The 14,949-nt window shown below is 45.5% G+C and overlaps 2 long non-coding RNA genes across 3 annotated transcripts; both read right to left on the bottom strand.

Annotated features, from left to right (window-relative positions):
• Positions 1-6,447: 6,447 nt before the first annotated feature.
• On the bottom strand, positions 6,448-13,880 carry LOC123739482 (uncharacterized). 2 transcript variants are annotated; one of them, XR_006767722.1, is made up of 4 exons: positions 13,822-13,880; positions 13,616-13,654; positions 7,532-7,690; positions 6,448-6,774 (listed from the first exon to the last, which is right to left on the bottom strand). It is a non-coding gene; the product is annotated as an uncharacterized lncRNA (long non-coding RNA). The 2 variants fall into 2 exon arrangements; XR_006767723.1 differs by lacking the exons at positions 13,616-13,654; positions 13,822-13,880 and adding an exon at positions 8,139-8,164.
• Positions 13,881-14,165: 285 nt separating this feature from the next.
• LOC123739481 (uncharacterized) lies at positions 14,166-14,553 on the bottom strand. Its single transcript, XR_006767721.1, has 3 exons — positions 14,464-14,553; positions 14,291-14,381; positions 14,166-14,197 (listed from the first exon to the last, which is right to left on the bottom strand). It is a non-coding gene; the product is annotated as an uncharacterized lncRNA (long non-coding RNA).
• Between the last annotated feature and the right edge of the window lie 396 nt (positions 14,554-14,949).

Raw genomic sequence — 14,949 nt, 5'->3', positions numbered from 1 at the left:
TCCTCCTCCTAGGAGACCTATCAAGCAAACGTAAGTTCCTTTATATGTATCTAATACAGTTATGCTGTCACTTGTCACTGCACTCATCAGTCATGATAATTGTTTTGTTTTTTCTTGCATCCTAAGATGGAAACTCCAAAGTTCCGGTTCACGCCCTCACAGGAGTTGGGTCCTCAAGGCCACACCTCAGGCAGTGAAGGTGGCCGCTGACGGCCCCCCTGCTTCGGTGCTCAGGGCCCTCCTGGAGGGCTAAGAAGTGGGAGGAAGTGGAGGCAGAGGCTCGAGCCCGCGTCATCTCCGAGGGAGGTGACCCCGGTGCAGAGATGGTCGTCCTGAGCCGGTGCACGGTTCAGTTCGGCAAGTACCGGGTCAGACCTTCAAGTGGATGATGGAGAACGACGTGGCTACATGGTGCACGTGGTAACAGTGCATCAGAAGGCGAGGGCGCGAGAGCGTAGTGTTTCCCAGCATCCCCTGATGGCCAACAAGGACGCCTTGACTCGCTACTCGTGCGCCTATCCGGCCTTCGATGAGATGGTCAGGTTCAACCGGGCGCACGAGGAAGCTAAAGTCCTGTCCTCCCAGCCAGGTGAGTTTGTTTAATTCTCCTCATTTTATGTAAGATGTAACTCTGTTGCTCTGACAGTTAATTGGTTCCCGTGCTGATTTCAGGCCAGGAGGGCAAGGCCCTTGTTGGCATCGGGAAGTACAAGTGGGACACGCTGCAGGACCTGTATGAGGCTACGGGTGCGGACAGGATAAAGTAAGGGGCGCGTGTCTTTTGTGTTTTCTATGTTCATCTCTTTATTTTTTATGCAACATTTTACATCTGAAACGTTCCCTCTGCTTTGTCTCACACACAGATATGTCAGGAGCATGAGGACGCAGACACCCCGTTATCCTGGGAGTGCGATGGCCGCCTTGATTAGCTACATCCAACGCAGAGACCAGGAGGGGTAGCTGCTGTGGCCAGGCCCGCCGCAGCCAGCACCAGCCCCACCAGCACCACCCGGCCCAAGAGTGCGGCTACGTAAGTGTTACATATCATCTTAAAGGAAAATATAACTCTACTTGTTGCACACAGTTGGAAATGATGACATATTTGCTATGTTTTGTTTTCAAAGGCATCTTGGTCCTGCGATCTCTGCGTTCCTTTCAAGGCGCACTTCGCCTCCTGGTGAACTGCAGGCGAAGATGAAGAAACTTATTGCTTCTCAGCCTGCAGTTCAAGGTGAGTGTGAAGTTACACATGTAAGATAAATATGAACTTTTTGGATAAGCTGTGTAGCTCACAATCCTTTCTCTCTTACGTGATATAGGGGTGTCTTCCCCTCGACCAGCACTGCCATCGACCGATCTATCGGACGCAGAGCTGGTCAAAGCAGCTGCTGACATAGACACATGTATGTTTTTACGCCACTATTAATTGACATAGGATATTCTGATACGTTTTGATAAGTATTCAGTTGAAGTTTGCCGACATATTAGTGTTTTAAATATTTTTTCCTATCATCAGCCCAAGGAAATGTATTGGTAAGAGTCATCTGGGTTTAGAGGAGAGTCACTGCATGTATGCACTATTTAATATCTTACCTTGTCATTGTAGCTGTCATCCTGCATGTAGCTGTCATTCTGTATGTCACTTAATCATGACTTCTCTTTCTCTTTTCCATTTTAATCACTAATTTCATTTCAGTTTTACACTCAAACTTGACCAACACTCATTTAATATTTTAACTGAATCACTGTTATCTACATTTGTAATATGTCTGTCAATTCATGCTTGCATTTATTTTATTTATTCATTCATTCATTCATTTAACCAATTTATTTCTGTGTCACTGCAAAAGCCGTAGCCCCACAGGTCCCCCGATCGCTCCCTCGGCCTCTGCCTCTAACTTCACAGGTCCCGGTCCATGCCCCGGTCCATGCCCAGAGCGAAGAGGAGGATTTGCCCCGGCAGTCCTTCCTGCCTCCAAGGCCTCTCAAAAAGTGCTGAGGTAAATTCATCAACTGTAATTACTCCACATTGTTAAGATATTAAACACTATGCCAAATTGGACACCAATTTGATTACCATCCCTTCTCCCCGCCCCATCACTCTCTCCTCTCACTCAGCTGCTGCTCCCAGAGAGTTGGCGTTCATCTCTCACCAAGGAGCAGCAGCGGTGGATCGGCCACCGCTGTTCACCAGGAACAGTTTTGGGAGGTCGACACTCGCCACCGACCTGGTCACGTGGTGGACGCCTCCCCAACCGCGGCCGATCTACAATCAGCCACCCGCATCCCCTGACCCCTTCTTCGCATGTCAGCTGTTCCTTTGGATGCCCGTACGTATATGGGCATACAAGCTGGCATGTCCCCAGTCTGGGTGCAGAGGCACACTCTGCAAGGCTGGGCTCTACAAGACCATCCGGAGGGTCTTGGACATCGACCGCTGGTATCTCATGGCCACTGAGTACCTGGAATGCGGTCGGTGTAAGAAGAAGGTCGCGGGGTGGTCACGGGACCTTGTCAGTCAGCTGGACGCTCGGCATCGCTGCCAGTTTCCAGCAATATTGACATACAAGTAAGTTCACAAGATTTTGTTAGTTAGTAATAAAGTAAAATGAATGCATGTCATTCATATGCTTTATATCTCTCTCTCTCTCTCTCTCTCTAGGCTGTCCTGTGACCTGCGGGTTGTGAGGATGCTGAGGTGCGCACTTTGGGGAACAGTGCGTCACAGACCTACAGCAAGCTGTGTGAAAGTCACAGCGAGTCGTGGATGCGGAGTTGTATACGGTACCTCGGGAGTGCGAGCAGTTTCTGGCCTTGAGCACTGGGCGGCAGTTCACTTATCCACCGGAGATGCCCCCGTGCCCTCACCCGTCTGGCTGCTGACAGTCTACAGCCATGACGTGCTGTCGCGGCTGGACGAGGTGAAGGCCAGGGTCACCTCCATCTTTGGGTCCATCTTAAAGATGGACTCTACAAAGAAGGTGAGTTTTCACTTAGAAATGTAAAGATAAGTCATGTCTGATTTTGTGTGTGTGTGTGTGTGTGTGTGTGTGTGTGTGTGTGATGTATATATATATATATATATATATATATATATATATATATATATATATATAATTAATTAATTAATTAATTAATTAATTAAAATAACGTCTTGACCTTTCTGTCTTTGTGTGTCTGTCTCCAGGTGACTAAAAGCTTGCGGGTACCGCTGCAGACACGGCCGCCTGGGTTACCACGTTGGTAACGAGCATGGGCAGGTCCTCGTCAGTGTCCTCACTGCTGGTGAGGGCGAGGGCCTGCTCCCCATGGCGGCTGGTCTCATGGAGCGGTACCCGGCTCGCCGGGTGGCGCCCCCAGCTCATGTACGTGGACCGAGACTGCTGCTCCAGCTTCGGCGGATCAAAGACAGCTGCCATGTTCAATGAGTGGGACCGGCTGGTGGTTCGGCTGGACATCTGGCACCTGATGCGGCGGTTCGGCGTCAGGTGTCACCACTGAGAGCCACCAGCTCTACGGTCCCTTCATGCGGCAGCTGTCAGTCTGCATCTTTGAGTGGGATGCAGGCGATGTCCGCAGACTGCTGGAGGCCAAGAGGTCTGAGCTGGAGGGGAAGCACGGGATGGTCGGCCTCACCGAGGCGGAGGTTTCGAGGAAGATCGGCAGGAAGGAGATGGCGCTTCACTGTCGGCGTCGTACGCGTGGGGCTGCGGCGACTGAAGTCCTTCTCCTTGACCTCCTCGAGACCTTCAACGGCGAGAAGGGGGTCGATACCCTGGGCATCCCGTTGCTGGACTCAATCCGCATCCAGGAAATCTGGAATGAGCAGAGGCGCCACCTCCACTGCATACAGGACTCCACCCGGTGTACAGCTGTACACGAGACTGGCAAAATCACCAAGGGCAGCGTGATTTTGCCGGTTTATCGCTGCGCCACGGGGCTCCACATCCTTGGAGTCATTCCACCTCCACCTCAACCGGTTCATCCCAGGTAATTGTCATTGTGGAGCTTAATGTTTAATGTTAACAGCAACAGCTCTCCCACCCTAATCATGTATTGTTCTCTCAGGTACCAGGGCAAATGCAATGCATTTCCAGGCATTCCTGTTGGATGGACTGGTGAGGTGGAACGAGGACCGTGCGCAGACAGCAGTTGAGGGAAAGAACAGGCAGCCCCTGCTCTCCTACAGTGGCCACCTGCAGCACATCCTTAACCTTAGCAGCCAAAGGGTGCTTGGCAAGGAACAGGTTAAGGACTACTCCAAGCCTAGCAAGTACACGGGTAAGTCGAGTAAGAGAATGAACATTTACATCCCATTAACACTTCCCTACTCTGCTTTTGCCTGATTTTTTTTTAAATATATTTTTTGCTTTAATAGGGGAACTCCTCGGAGTGGAGTACCTGTACTCGCAGACTGGCAGAGTGCTGCAGGATGTCAGTGTGGACCCTGACTTTCCGGAAGAGGCAGCCGCCGTCGAGCTGCTCGACGAGGAGGACGAGGGGCTTTCAGGAGGATGTGGACCCGACGGTCCACATCCCTCATGTCACTCCCATGATCGCCCCGTCCTCCAGCTCAGCGGCACCTCTGTCAGGGGAACCCGCTGACGCACCCAGGTCTGGGCCATCCAGTCCCACCGCCCCTGAAGACGGAAGCTCTCCTGAGGCCCCTGATCAACACGGTTCTCCTCACCCTGAACACTCCTCTGATTCAGAGGTAATTATAATTGACCTTTTCTGGTGTTGAGAACAAAAATACATGCTATTGCAACCTCTTTGAAATGTGGAATTGAGACCTAAACTCCATTAATACTCACAGTAATCATTCAGTAAACAAACAGGGTTATTAATTTTTTTTAAACCTAGTTTAATTTCAAAATAATCCGTCAGTGTGATTTATCAGTTACACAATGTAAAATAACATCTATTTCCTTTGTAGAAACATCTTATGTGTGACATCGTCCTCATCGATTCTTTCATGTCTCTTTATCTTCAGGGGGGAGACTCAAGGCCCTGATGCAATGCCGGGGGTACCAGCATGTCCGCAGGCTTGCCAGGGCCTTGGTGGAGGTGAGGAGCCGTCAGGGGCTGTCGGACCGCAGGGTAGACGGTCTGGTGGCGCTGTGGCTGGCGCTGCCAGACTTTGACAAGCAACGTTTGATCTACCCTGCCCGGCACCAGGAGAGGATCGTTCAGGGGCGGTTCAAGGCATCGAAGGGGAAGTCGTCCATTATCCTAGGAAAAGACTCTCTCCAACGGTATGTTGTTAGTGTTCATGTCCTCCACCTTACTATTATATTGCCTGCCTTTACATTAAGGTTCATCATTTTTCAATGTTCTCTAATTATTTATCTCCTCTGTTTCAGTTGCCTTCTCGGACTCAACTCGGGCCCTGCCAATTGGCCAGGCACCAGCCGTTTGGTGGAGGCAATTTGCAGTCAGCTCTGCCAAATCCATCCCAGCGCCACGCAGTCTGCCGGCGTCAAAAGAGCAGGTGGGCGCTCATTCTGGCTGACTACGTGGCCATCCGGGAGGCAGTGCTGAACAGCCCGAGGTTGATGGCCCAGACCAACATTCAGCTCTTTGAGCTGAATCAAAGGACCATCAGTCAGTGGTAAGACATTAACTTATGGAAGACTTGTTACATAAAGCCATGTGACTAATGACAATCTGAGTGACAGCTTGCGTTTGTTTTCTCTACCTGTTTCAGGTACTCTCGGCGTCAGAAGGAGAGGGAGAGGATGGTGCTGCAGCAGGGATTGGGGCTCGCTGTTGCCCCCAGCGTCACCGCCCAGCCCCTCCCCTGAAGCCAAGCCCCTCCACTACCAGCGGGAGGGGAATCCAGGCACCCTTCCCTTTCCCTACGCCGCCCCCCGGTCCCACGCCAGACCACCCAGCAAGGACAGCCCGCCCAAGCGCCCATTCAGCCAGCCCACCTGGAGCAACAACCCCCGCACTTCCCGGCCCCTCCCAAGCCCAAGGACAACATACGGGCCGCTCTTCACCTCCTCCAGTGCCAAGGACAACGGCTTGGAGGAGGAAGAGGATGGCGGACGACACAGAGGGCGTGGCGGCCGGGAAGAGAAGGCAACGTGAGCATTACGTCTGCGCCAAATGCGGGTTGCCGAAGCGGCGGGAGACGGGCCAGCAGCCGCTTCGGCGGCGTAGCGTTCTGCTCTGTGACTGCGGGGGGTAAGACCGTGGCCCAGTGGCTGGCGGAAATGAAGGACGCTAAAGGGAGAGGTGAAGGACACTGAGCCACTGGCTGGGTGGTTGGACGTTTTTTTTTGTAAATAGTTCACTGTTCCCCTCTACCTGGACCGAGACCTTGAGCGCGGTGTAGAGGCTTGTGTGTTATGATGACCCTCAGAACTGCCTGTAGTCTATAAGACTACTGGTAGGGTCACCCATGGTAGGCAGTTATGAGGCGAGACACCAGACTAACATCGGTCCGTTCCCAAGCAAAATGCATGTTTTAATTAGCACATTAACATTTTATTTACATAGTTCAATTAAAGGACTGTATAGCAAAGACAGACAGACAGGATAGTGATGAACCTGTAAAAAAACTAGGATAGACATTAAAATATACAAATCAAACATGATTTATCAATACATTTTCAAGTGAAAACTCAACTTTTTGGTAGAGCTAAGCTAATGTTCTTTTTCTACAGCAGTAGCTATAACACATGAATAGCTTACCTTTTGCTAGTATAGACATTTCTGTCCACAGGTCGGGCCAAGATGCACTAGCGCCAATGTTATACATACACATGACTGTTAAAAGAAATAGATAGAGCCTGTATGAATGCACACACACACAATATAATATATATATATATATACTGTAACATTACATTAATTACTGTGTGTTATTCGATTTGTAAAGATTGCTGACATTTGTTCATTGGATTTAAATTGCAATAATAATTGTCTTTCATTAAAACTCCAAGACTGGGCCTCTGTGTCTATTGTCATCACTGTTTAGACCTGGTGCACATGGCTACTTAATATGCATTGTTGACACACACAGCAGCTGCCAAACTCCTCCTCTCACCCAGCAAAACCCCCCGTTTCCCTCCTCCTTGGACAGAGAAGAATGGGCAATATCTTCTAGCAGTCTCATTGACGGTTAATCTCTGGAACCACGCTGATACTCACAATTACTTAAAACACAAGTCAACCACCGCTATACACACACAGCACTTTTGGAGATACTATTTAAAAGATTCTAACAGATGCCTTTCACCGACCCGGAGAGCAGGCTGGGGGTTATGTAGAGTAGCGGGCTGTGCTGTGATTGGTGTCGTTAGACAAAAACCAGGCTGTATCCCCCCTCCATTCCCCCATAACACTCTTTGCTAGGCTAGTAGAAACTAAACTTATCTTAAATCTGTATCTAGTGGCAGCTTTTACATAGAGCTATGACAGGTCAGGCTTAGTGTGTGTGCTTTGAACACTTTCACATCTGTAAACAGCAGAAACTCCTACCAACAAGGAGGGGATAAACTAAAGACATTTGTGATACACTCACAAGTCGCCATCTTGGATTCTTTTTTTTAAACCAGTCTTCTTTCACGTCCGCTGGTGCAGTACTGATTCTGTCCGCCAGATGGGGCTCCATCCACAGCAAATAAGACTTTGCAGAGGGCTGATATAAACGCTGTTCCACCTAGCAGCCAGAAAGTCAAGTCTGTTGACAGCAGATGGACATTTTAATAATTTCACACGTTTGACATCAACACATTTCTACAATTTAGAATAAATGGTAAAATACAACAACCATGTTTTCCCAGAGGAATCTATATATTAGAAGACAAAGTTCAAAGTAGACAAACTCCAAAATGGAGGGGAGTGAAACAGTTTTAATATAAATGGGTTGCACTTTAGAATGCAGCAGCACTGAATAAAGTGGTGGTAATTACATGTGGTAAGTAACAAGTTATAGCTAGCTACTCACACCGAAGTGCAGCGGAACGTGTTAGCTAGTCTGAAGGTGCCCCAGTAACTGTTATCTGCGCGTTAGAGATGTCGACGATGTCTGAAGGGAATGCGTGGCCATAACATAGTTAACTTTGACTTTTCAACAGCAGCAGCTATAACATTAAGTATTTTATAGAACCAGAGCAACTCAAGCTTACCTTTCGCAAGCAAGTATATAACTTTCCGGGTGTGGTTCTGGTAGCTGCTAACCCGTATTTTCGATAGATTACAGTATCCCAAATGCGCTCTCATCAGAGATGGCTCTTCATAGTTCAACGCCAATCAACGCTCGAGGCGCCCTATCGCCGCAAATTGTCTACACACTCCTGGAGATGGTTGAAAGAAATAGACCCTGCTCTGCATGCATTATGCAACTATCCATGTACACACTAGGCCTACACACAAAATAAAATGTGGTGGTTGTTACTCCAGATATGACGTTTGAGAACCACGGTAGACGGTTTGAAGAACGTTTTTGAGTAGCGATTCTAGAGGCATGTTTCTAATATCAGTGCGCCATACTATATTCTATCTGCCATTTCCAGAGAGGCAACGTGCAAAAACAACGGTATTCCAACCACTCAGGCTGACGTCAACATTGAAGGATCATACCTGAAATATTGATGTCATTATGTCAACCAATTTTCAACATAGATGGAAAATATTGTAGAATGTGTTGACTTTGTAAATCTGAAAAACGCAAGATCAGCTAATGTTTACTATCAGAGAAAACAATAAACTGGGCAAATTTACCTACAGTTGTTTATTCCATTCTAAACCCTATCCTGGCCTGCGTATATACACTACATTACCAAAAGTGTGTGGACACCAGCTCGTTGAACATCTCATTCCAAAATCATGGGCATCAATATGGAGTTGGTCCTCCCTTTCCACTAGATGTTGGAACATTGCTGCGCTGACTTGCTTCCATTCAGCTACAAGAGCACTGATGTTGGGCGATTAGGCCTGCCTCTCAGTCGGCATTCCAATTCATCCCAAAGGTGTTCAATGGGGTTGAGGTCAGGGCTCTGTGCAGGCCAGTCAAGTTCTTCCACACCGATCTCGACAAACCATTTCTGTATAGACTTCACGTTGTGCCAAGACAAGTAACGAGTAGCAAAATCACTAGCCTATGTCAATCTACTATTCCCCCATAGTAGAACAGTTTACCTATTCTATTGGTCAGCTTGTTGAGAAAGCGTGAATGTTTGTTCCATAATGCAATTAGCAGGAAACCCTGTCAAAAGCGCACTGCACATCAAGCTGTTTCCTATGACAGAGATTCAAATATCCATCAGAAATGTAAAAGAGTGGAGATGTAATATGCAACAACTAGCATGGGTTGCTAATATGACTAGGATTGTGCCTTTGGCTATGGACAATGAAAGAAAGTTGATATAAAATAATTGCCTCCATAGATATGGTCTGATTTTGGCTAGGCTACTTTGAAGCAAGGTAAGACCTGCACATCATAATATGTATTAAAACTTTCAGGTTTCAAAATGCATACCGTCTTCAGCTCATTGCAAAGTGGTGTGTGACACGCTGATGAAGCCTGCCTTCCTTTGCCTATGTATTTGCTGAATGAGATGCTGTAGCAGCAGCTCTCGCGCTGTCTGACAGATTTTCCGCTCAAAGGCTCTGTATATGTATGCTGTACGAGTGTGATAAGATACATAACGAATATACTGTACACACGCCAATTTAATTCCACTAAATTATGCAAAATAACAGACTGATATGCATGACCAGTCAAATGTACACTGAACAAAAATATAAAATGCAACATGTAAAGTGTTGGTCCCATGTTTCATGAGCTGAAATAAAAAATCCCCAAAATCTTCCATATGCACGACAAGCTTATTTCTCTCAAAGTTGGTGCACAAATTTGTTTACATCCCTGTAAGTGAGCATTTCTCCTTTGCCAAGATAATCCATCCACCTGACAGGTGTGGCATATTAAGAAGCTGATTAAACAGCATTACCATTACACATGTGCCCCTTGTGCTGGGGGCAATAAAATGCCACTTTAAAATGTGCAGTTGTCACATGACACAATACCACAGATGTCTCAAGTTTTGAGGGAGCGTGCATTTGACATGCTGACTTCAGGAATATCCACCAGAGCTGTTGCCAGAGAATTTAATGTTAATTTCTCTACCGTAAACTGCCTCCAACTCCATTTTACAGAATTTAGCAGTACGTCCAACCCGGCCTCACAATTGCAGACCACGTGTAACCACGCCAGCCCAGGACCTCCACATCCGGCTTCTTCACTTGCAAGATCGTTTGTGCTGGGGAGTATTTCTGTCTGTAATTAAGCCCTTTTGTGGGGAAAAACTCATTCTGATTGACTGGGCCTGGCTCCCACCTTATTCGTTTTCCCCAAAAAGGGCTTTATTACACTGGCTGCAGGGCCTAATGAATTTATTTCAATTGACTGATTTCCCTATATGAACTGTGGAATCTCAGTAAAATCTTTCAAATTGTTGCATGTTGCGTTTATATTCTTCAGTATATTTCCAGCAATGAATAAGCTAAACAACATTTATTACTCTCCCAGATAATTGGCAGGCACCAATTTTAATTATCGCTTTTCTATTATTATTCTAATTATTATTATTATTTTTAATTAAAATCGGTCAAAAGTCAGCTATTACCGGTTAATGGAAACCCTGCACCGTGGATACCATTTGTGCCTTCGGAAAGTATTCAGACCCCTTAACTTTTTCCCTCATTTTGCTACGTTACAGCCTTATTCTAAAATGTATTTCCAAAATAAATATTATAGCTTGAATACATTTTAGGGTATCTGTGGAGTATATTGAAACGATATTTTGACTTGTTGAAACAAAGTTTAGGGGTAGATTTTCTGATTCCTTTCTCTTCAAGTTGAACGAGTGGATTACTCAAATCGATGGCGCCAACTAACAGACTTTTGGGATATAAAGAAGGATTTTATCTAACAAAACGACACTACATGTTATAGCTGGGACCCTTTGGATGACAAATCAGAGGAAGATTTTCAAAAAGTAAGTGAATATTTAATTGTTATATGTGAATGTATGAAACCTGTGCCGGTGGAAAAATATTTTGATGTGGGGCGCCATCCTCAAACAATCCCATGGCATGTTATCGCTGTAATAGATACCGTAAATTGGACAGTGCAGTTAGATTAACAAGAATTTAAGCTTTCAGCCGATATAAGACACTTATATGTACATACATGTTTAAAATCCATAATATTTATGATTGTTTATTTGAATTGGGCGCCCTCAGTTTCAACGGAAGTTGTCCCGCTAAGCGGGACACCTAGCCCTAAGAAGATTTATTAATACATTTTAGAATACGGCTGTATTGTAGCAAACTGTGGAAAAAGTCAAGGGGTCTGAATACTTTCTGAATGCACTGTATGTCTTTGTGTCAACGCCTTCAAGAATGCAAAATTCTCTACGCCACTAAGGTACCTTTCGAGCTAATAGACTATGTTAGTTTTACATTTCCTCTTCCAAGGAACTGTGGGGATGTCAAAACAATAACTGTCTACCAAATCTCTTCACTTTTAAAATGTTGATTACTTCTACTTGCCATTATCATTCACCTGATAAGACGTGATTTTATATTTTTGCTAACATATGATGAGGGTCCCTGGTTTGCCTGGCCGGGGTCTCTGGGCAAGAAAAGTTTGAAAACCCCTAGGCTATATCATTTAAATACATTTTTTAAATATGTTTACTATAGAACTACACTTCTACTAAACTCAGCAAAAAAATAAACGTCCTCTCACTGTCAACTGCGTTTATTTTAAGCAAACTTAACATTTGCATGGGAAACAGTGTTTAAACCCTTTACAATGTAGATCTGTGAAGTTATTTGGATTTTTACGAATTATCTTTGAAAGACGGGCCTGGAAAAGGGACATTTCTTTTTGCTGAGTTTATATGTACAGTAGCCTATATAGGCAGCAGCCAATAGAAGGGAATAGAGTAAAGCCGACTGTGCACTGTGTAAAGTATGCCATGTCATCTATCCTTGGGATGCAGTTATGCCCATGTATAAATTATGTGGTTCTCTGTAGCTCAGTTGGTAGAGCATGGCGCTTGCATGCCAGGAGAGTGGGTTTGATTCCTGGGACCAGCCATACGTAAAATGTATGCAAACATGACTGTAAGTCTCTTTTGGATAAAGCGTCTGCTAGATGTTATATTATTTGAGTCAGGAATATCTAATAGGTGGGAGAGGCACGTGTTCTTGAGTAAGAGAAGAGAAGATCAAAGTTAAACAGGGTTGCAATGAAGAGCTCAATGGAGCGCATTCCTCCTCTGTTCCAATTGTCCAAATTGTTCCCATTACTCCTCTCCTCCAATCAGACGCTTCAGCTTATTCCAATTTAGAGAAAGAGAGCAAAAACCCGCCAATGAAGAGCCTAGCTTGTTCCAATTGGTTGTAAGCCAATCATCGCCCTCCGAAATTGTCTAACTTCACTTCATCACAAAATCTTTTTTTGACAGCCATTGATGATACCGGTGAGTATATGAGGGAAAAGTTCTTAATTTGCAATGAATGTAACATCAACGACTAGATGTGATGAAATATGACAATAACACGTCTAGCCAATCGAAGTGTTTGACAACAGGGGCTACCCAAACGGTGTATTTTAATAGCGTTTGTAGATCGCTAACTACTGTAGCTATAGAATAGGGTGACGCCTGCTGCTGCGCTGGCAAGTTGGCATTGCCTATAAAAACTTTTTTGGCAGCCATTGATGATACCGGTGAGTTATATGAGGTCAGCGCATTGGACTAGTAACCGAAAGGTTGCAAGGTCGAATCCCTGAGCTGACAAGGTCAAAATCTGTCGTTCTGCCCCTGAACAAGGCAGTTAACCCACTGTTCCTAGGTCTTCGTTGAATTTATTCTTAACTGATTTTCCTAGTTAAATAAAAGTACAATTAAATGTTTTAAAAAACAAGCTTATAGTGCTATAAGGAATCCTTGGGATGTACTTAACCTTTACCTCAGATGTCAACATTGAAGAATCATACTTAAAATATTGATGTCAACCAATGTTCAACATAGATTACATATATTGTAGAATATGTTGACTTTTTAAATTCAACATGTTCTAGCACTTATTTTGTATAAAAGCCTTAGATTTGAATTTAGAATCTTGCAAAAATGTATTTACATTACTTCACCACTTCTCCCTACCATTTATTACTATTATGTGATTCGCCTAGTTGGTGTTGTAATGTTAATTCCCATGAGAGGAATTATGATGTGTTATTTTGTGTATAGAGATTGCTGACACATGTAAGATAATGTTAACTTTTTGGATAAGCTGTGTAGCTCACAATCCTTTCTCTTTCCACGTGATATAGGGGTGTCTTCGACCGGCACTGCCACCGACAGAGCTATCGGACGCAGAGCTGGTCAAAGCAGCTGCTGACATAGACACGTATGTTTTTACGTCACTATTAATTGACATAGGACATTTGATAAGTATTCAGTTAAAGTTTGCTGACATATTAGTGTTTTAAATATTTTTTCCTATCATCGGCCCAAGAAATGTATTGGTAAGAGTCATCTGGGTTTAGAGGAGAGTCACTGCATGTATGCACTATTTAATATCTTACCTTGTCATTGTAGCTGTCATCCTGCATGTAGCTGTCATTCTGTATGTCACATAATCATGAGTTTCTCTTTTCCATTTGAAACACTAATTTCATTTCAGTTTTACTCTCAAACTTGACCAACACTCATTTCATTATTTTGTTACATCCTATCAATGATTGATATTCAAAAAGTTAACATTATCTTACATGTGTAACTAGACACTCACCTTGAACTGCAAGCTGAGAAGCCATGAGCTTCTCCATCTTCGCCTGCAGTTCACCTGGGTGAGAGAGCGCCTTGACAGGAACGCAGAGATCACAGGACCAAGATGCCTTGGACAGCAAAACATAGCAAATATGTCATCATTTCCAACTGTGTGGAACAAGTAGAATTATATTTTCCTTTAAGATGTTATGTAACACTTACGTAGCCTCACTCTTGGGCGGGTTTTTACTGGCGGGGTGGTGCTGGCTGCGGCGGGGCTGGCCACAGCAGCTACTCCCCTCCTGGTCTCTGCGCTGAATGTAGTCAATCAAGTCAATCAAGGCGGCTATCGCACTCCCAGGATAACGGGTGTCTGCGTCCTCATGCTCCTGACATATCTGTGAAACACAGCAGAGGGAACATTTCAGATGTAAAATGTTGCATAAAACACACTGATATGAACATAGAAAACACAAACACGTGCCCCTTACTTTATCCTGTCCGCACCCTTAGCCTCGTATAGGTCCTGCAGCATGTCCCACTTGTACTTCCCGATGGCAACAAGGGCCTTGCTCTCCTGGCCTGAAATCAGCATGGAACCAATTAATTCTCAGAGCAAGAGAGTTACATCTTACATACAATGAGGAGAATTAAACAAACTCACCTGGCTGGGAGGACAGGACTTTAGCTTCCTCGTGCGCCCGGTTGAACCTGACCATCTCCGCGAAGGCCGGATAGGCGCACCAGTAGCGAGTCAAAGGCGTCCTTGTTGGCCATCAGGGATGCTGGGAAACGCTGCGCTCTTGCTCCCTCTCCTTCTGATGCACCATGTAGCCCACGTCGTTCTCCATCAACCACTTGAAGGTCTGACCCCGGTACTTGCTGAACTGAACTGTGCACCGGCTCAGGACGACCAGCTCTGCACCAGGGTCACCTCCCTCGGAGACGATGCTGGCTCGAGCCTCTGCCTCCACTTCCTCCCACTTCTTAGCCCTCACAGGAGGGCCCTGAGCACCCGAAGCAGGGGGGCCGTCAGCGGCCACTTTTACTGCCTGGGGTGTGGGGTGAAACGGAACCTAGGATTTTCCATTTTAGGAGGCAAGAATAAACTATTATCATGAGTGAGGAGTGCAGTGACAAGTGACAGCAT

This window comes from Salmo salar, unplaced genomic scaffold (genome assembly GCF_905237065.1).
Source record: "Salmo salar unplaced genomic scaffold, Ssal_v3.1, whole genome shotgun sequence".
Classification (NCBI taxonomy): Eukaryota; Metazoa; Chordata; class Actinopteri; order Salmoniformes; family Salmonidae; genus Salmo; species Salmo salar.
Note: the sequence above shows the minus strand (reverse complement) of the source record. Positions and strands in the feature narration are given on the sequence as shown.